The sequence below is a fragment of the Cupressus sempervirens genome, chromosome 10 (assembly GCF_028749045.1).
Source record: "Cupressus sempervirens isolate cs-2001-9-10 chromosome 10, ASM2874904v1, whole genome shotgun sequence".
Taxonomy (NCBI): domain Eukaryota; kingdom Viridiplantae; phylum Streptophyta; class Pinopsida; order Cupressales; family Cupressaceae; genus Cupressus; species Cupressus sempervirens.
Window position 1 is genome coordinate 678,825,225 of NC_143127.1, and position 6,000 is coordinate 678,831,224.

The 6,000-nt window shown below is 34.9% G+C and overlaps 1 pseudogene; it reads left to right on the plus strand.

Annotated features, from left to right (window-relative positions):
• LOC149535631 (GDSL esterase/lipase At2g42990-like) overlaps positions 1-5,076 on the plus strand; it is a 109,165-nt pseudogene extending 104,089 nt beyond the window's left edge.
• The last annotated feature ends 924 nt before the right edge of the window (positions 5,077-6,000 follow it).

Sequence of the window (6,000 nt, forward strand, 5' to 3'; positions counted from 1 at the left end):
GAGATTTGTCAGTATTTTATACAAAAAAAATTATGATTCAAAAATAATCGCCAAAATTAATCATACTTAGAATAAAAAATTGAGAGTTTTAGCAATATAAATAATTTTTTTTTTCAAAATAATGAAATATTCGCCAATATTTTATATTGTTTTTTGGAGGTGGCTTTCTTAAAGTTTACCCTGAACCTTGTTCTCATTTATTGACAAGAGTTTCAAATCCAAGATTAAAATGTGTAACAATGGAACCCTACTAGTTGTTGGCATAGGATCTATTATGGTCCGTACCAAGAAATGTGAGAAGAAGGAAATACAAAATGTGTATTTTTCCCCTAGTATGAAGCACAATTTGATGAGCATTAGTTAGCTCATTGAAAATGGATACAAAGTTTTGATGGCGAATGACATGTGTGTCATTCATGAAAAGGATGGAAGCAAGAACTTACTTGCAGCAATTCAAATGAAAAATAACAAAATGTTTCCCTTGAGGATAGAGACATGTTTCTCATCTCAAGTTGGTGCTGCACCTCACACACAATCAGCTCCAAAGAGTGTGATTGAATACCCCTCATAGCTATGGCACCTTAGGTATGGTCATCTTGGCTATGCTGGTTTAAATTTGTTATCAAATAAAAGAATGGTAAAAGGTTTTCCATGCATAGGAAATTCATGCGACAAGTGTGAGGCTTCTATTTTGGGTAAGCAACATAGGCTTCCGTTTAATTCTAGAAATTCTAGGAGGGCTAGATATCCATTAGAGTTAGTGCATACTGACCTAGTCGATCCTATGCAAGTTACTTCCATTGGGGGGAGTACTTATTTCATGACATTTATTGATGATTTTAGTCATAGTACATGGGTGTATTTCTTAAAGAATAAATCTAAAGAATTTGATAAATTTGTAGAATTTAAAGCCTAGGTTGAAACAGAATGTGGACATTATATGAAGGTCCTCAGATTAGATAGAGGAGGGGAGTATACCTCCAATTCTTTTGTAAATTTTTGCAAGAAACATGGCATAAGGAAAGAGCTCACAGCCAGCTATACACCACAACAGAATGGAGTGGCTAAAAGAAAGAATAGGACCATTATTGAAATGGCAAGGAGCATGCTAAAAGAGAAAGGTCTCCCAATTGAATTTTGGGGAGAGGTTGTGGCAACAACAATTTACCTAATTAATAGGTGTCCTACAAAGGCAGTCCGTGATAGAATTCCAATGGAAGCATGGTCACGAGGAAGATGGATAGTTGAACACCTAAGGGTGTTTGGATGTGTTGCATATGCACATGTGCCTAAATAGAGAAGGCAGAAATTAGATGACAAAGGTGTGAAGTGCATCTTCATAGGGTACAACTCAGAATCAAAGGCATACATATTTTATGACCCATTGAACAACAAGATGACTCTCTCAAGAGATGTAGAATTTTTGGAAAATCAGTCTCGGTATGGTCCAATTGATGAGTCACCAAGCACTTCAAGTGAAGTGCCCATAATGAGTGAAGAAGATGCTGATGTATAGCAAGAAGAAGGAGAAAATAGAAGAAAAGGCAAGTAACCTTGATCATTGTCGAGCTCCTCTACGCATGACTGAGTGTCAGTGCTGAGTACCAGTGAAGACTAAGCTGGTCAGCAAAGTAGCAGCAATGAAGATTCTGATCCCACACTCTCCTCCTTGTTACCAAGAAAGACAAAGAGTCTTAGGGAGATATACCAAGATGAAAGGTATGAAGATTTTAATGAGAGTTTTAATTTTACATTATTTTCTCATAGTGATACAATGTATTTTGAAGAAGCTATTAAAGAGAATAAATGGTGTAAGGCCATGAATGAGGAATAGATGCTATAGAAAGGAATGAGACATGGGAGCTAATTGAATTACCTTCCAAGAAGCAAGTGATTGGAGTGAAATGGGTCTACAGGACCAAATGCACTGCTGAAGGCAAGATTGATAGGCATAAGGCAAGGCTAGTAGTCAAGGGCTACAAATAGCAATATGATAGAGATTATGATGAGACATATGCCCTAGTTGCAAGAATGGAAACTATTCGTGCTGTCATAGAAATTGTAGCTCAACACAAATGGAAGGTATTTCAAATGGATGTGAAGTCTGCCTTCCTAAATGGTGTATTGAAAGAAGAAGTATATGTGGAATAGCCACCTGGTTATGAAGTTGCAAGTGAAGAGAATAAAGTATATAGATTGAAGAGAGATCTTTATGGGCTCAAGCAAGCTCCAAGGGAATGGTACTATAGGATTAACTCATATTTGATGAGCAATGGCTTTAGCAAAAGCAATGGTGAGCCAACTCCCTACATCAAGGCAAAAAATGGAAATGTGTTGATTGTTGTCTTGTATGTAGATGATTTAATTTTTACTAGTAATGACAAGACTCTAATTGGTGAGTTCAAAGAGGGCATGAAAAATGAATTTGAGATGACAGATCTAGGTATCTTAAAATACTTTCTAGACATAGAAGTAAAACAAATGCATGATGACATCTTCATCTCTTAAGAAAAATATGCAAGGCAGTTATTGGAGATATTTAAAATACAGAACAGTAAGGCAGCCCCCACACCAACAATAATAGGTCTGAAGTTGAGCAAAGAAGACAACATCAAAAGAGTGGATCCAACACTATAGAAGAGTATGGTTGGAAGTCTAATGTATTTGACTACATCTCGGCCAGACCTAATGCATGCAATAAGTCTAATTTCCAAGTTTATGGAAACACCAAAGGATTCCCATTAGCAAGCGGGAAAGAGGATCCTAAGGTATGTGAAAGGTACCAAGGGATTTGGGATTTTCTATACTGCAAATGATGATTTCAAGTTGGTTGGTTATATAGATAGTGATTGGGCTGGAAGTTTAGATGATAGAAAGAGCACTTATGGATACATGTTTCATATGGGATCGGTTGTAATTTCATGGGCATCCAAGAAGCAACCTATTGTTGCTCAATCTATAGTAGAGGTTGAATACATAGTAGTAAATGCAGCAACATGTCAAGCAATTTGGCTAAGGAGGATCTTGACAAATTTGAATGAAAGGCAAAAGGATGGAACCACAATTTATTGTGACAACATCTCATCAATTACATTGTCCAAGAATTCAGTCTTCCATGGTAGAAGCAAGCATACTGAGATTATATATCACTTCATCAGAGAATTGGTAGAAAATGGGGATATCAAGATGGAATTTTGTAAGTTTGAGCAGTAGCTAGCAGACATTTTCACAAAGCCATTAGGCATTGGAACTTTTGTACACCTGAGAGAGTGTCTTGGTGTAGTTGATATAGATCAGTAGTGATCCTTGTTTTGTTTGGCTCAGGACAAAGGGGGAGTATTGGAATTTAATGCAGTGGTTTTCTTGCCCCTAGAGACAAATGCCCACCTACCATCCCTGACAGATTGCAAAACAACCAGAAAAATTAATATGGCTAGGTGAGTTTTTTCAAATTTGTAAAAGACAGGGAAATTTTGTGTGGTAGAAAACAAAAGGAATGTCTCTGATTCATTTGACCAAATAGAGAGAAGTTAGAGGAAGAGAAAATTTGAAGTTATAGAGAAGGAAGAAGAAAGAAGTTGATCAACAAATCCAGTCGTCAGAGTGCAGAGAAAGAAGAAAGTTCATTTTGTTCCTGCAGTTGCATGTGTTTCTTCTCTGGTCATTCTATAAGTTCATAGTTTATTGTGTGGTTTGACCTATGAAGCAGTGATTGCTCTAGGTGCTATTGTATGCAACCATTAGAGCTGCAAGTTTAAAGTTTAAAGGTTGAAGTTTCATCAGTTTGAATTTTTTAGGGTTTTTTGGTTGAAGCCGAATGCTCCCAAATTTTGTAATAGTTTATATCTCAGTTGAATAGAAAAGCAAGCAAGCATGCCTGAATCTATTGTTCTTCCTCTTCTATTCAATATTTTTTGAGAAACTTGTTTTAAAGGTTAAAGCTTGGATCTCTATTTTTAATGGTGAAAGCATTCACGTTAGAATTTTTCTAAGTTATAAATTTTTCTCAGTTGGAGTCAAGCTTCCTCGAAATCCATTGTTGCCGAGCATTTTCTTTGAATGCCAAGCTAACTCAGCACCTACTACATTTTCTTTGTGTGTCAAGCTCACTTAGCACCTGTTACCTATCACTCAGCACCTTCAAGTGTCGAGCAACTTGTCACTCGACACCATCAAGTACCGAGGAATCTGTGACTTGGGACCTTCAAGTGCTAAGAAAAATTAGCACTTGACACCTTCATGTGCTGAGAAAATTTTTTAGGTTTAGGGTTGTGAGTTTTAAATTTAATTTATATTTCTCACACCCTTGGGATGCATGCTAGCAGAGAAAAAATTCCATGGGGAACAAAAAATAAAAGGATGTATTGAGAAATTTAATTATATTTCATCTTCCTACAATGAGAAATATAAGAAAATTCTCAATGGATTGCAAGCTCATCTTCTAGGAATTACAGTGGAGCACGCTGATATCTATAACTATCTATTAGACATCATAAATAATCCTTCATTATATATTTGATATTACTATCAGAATTCAATTATGTAGTGGTCAAATTTATTGATGTGTTCCACACACAAACCTATTTCTCATGAGAATAAATGGAACACTTAGCACTTTTTGGATATAGGTGATTTTCATAGAGGTGAAGCACTGGAACTTCTGGGGAGGTCACCCATTATATAATACTCCATCTTGAACACTCTTAATAGTAGCAGGATAAGTGACCTCCCGATAAATCTGGGTGCTTCACTTTGATGAATTCCACTTTAAAACTACACAATTAAATCCTGATAACACTTGCTGTAAAAAATATTTCCTACTAATCATATTTTTTTGGCTTAGAGATAGTTGAAGTCATTTAATTTCTATTTGTAATTGTAGGAATGGAGATAATAGATAAGGGTTGTTGTGGAACAAGATTGATAGAGGTTGGGCCCATTTGCAATGCAAAAACTCTAATAACTTGTAGAAATACATCAACCAGCATTTTCTATGATTCAGTTCATCCTATGAAAGCCACATATAAGATAGTTGTTGACCTTGTCCTTCAATAGAACATACCAAAGATGCTCTAAGGGAAAGCTTAATCTACTTTTGAGATGTTGGCCTTCAAACTGAATTGAGTTCTCACATAGTATGCATAAATTTTTTTAGGTTGTAATTATATTATTGGTTGACAATGTATCTCAGTGCCTCCCTCCACTTCATCTACTCCACATCTACACACTCACCAGGGTGCTCCAAAAATCTCCACATTTTTTAGTAGTGCTAATGCATGTTTTTTATTTGCGGTTGATATATCATTTGTATTCTCTATTCAAAATAAATAGTTGGTGAATCTATAGGTAGTTACCACTTTTTGTTTCTGAAACTTCCATATCTTTAGTCAGCATCAACCTATCTTTTAGTTTAAGGTAGATAAATCATTTTCATTAAATTATGTGTTGTTTTCGACAACTTTTTATTAGCTAGAATTTATGAAAATAATTGTATTTAGACATTTCTTTTAGGTAGAGCCAACCTTCAATCAACATCAATCTAATATTTTATGGTTGAAAAAATAAATCTTCTTAAATTCTACTTAATGTATTTTATTATAAAGATGCACTTTCAAACTACTTTTTCTTAGGTGGAGCAAATCATTGATAAAATGGATAAACTTACATTGAGAATAACCATTGACACATATAAAGGTTGCTTTCAACACCTTTTTATTACATGAAGCATATAATTGATAAAAGAGATAAATCTGCATTGAGAATAACTATTAGCATGTATAATAGCTTTTGTCAAACACCAATTTCATGGTTAAAGATTAAACAATTGTGAAAGGAATATATTTATATAGACTATAAACATGGATACATATAAAGATTGTCCTTAAAAACCTCTATCTAATGTTGTAATGCCCCACCAAGGGATCCAAAAGAAATAACCTAAAGTTTTACTAAATTTGCAAACTTTTTTTTTTGAACAACATGAATAACATACACATCAAA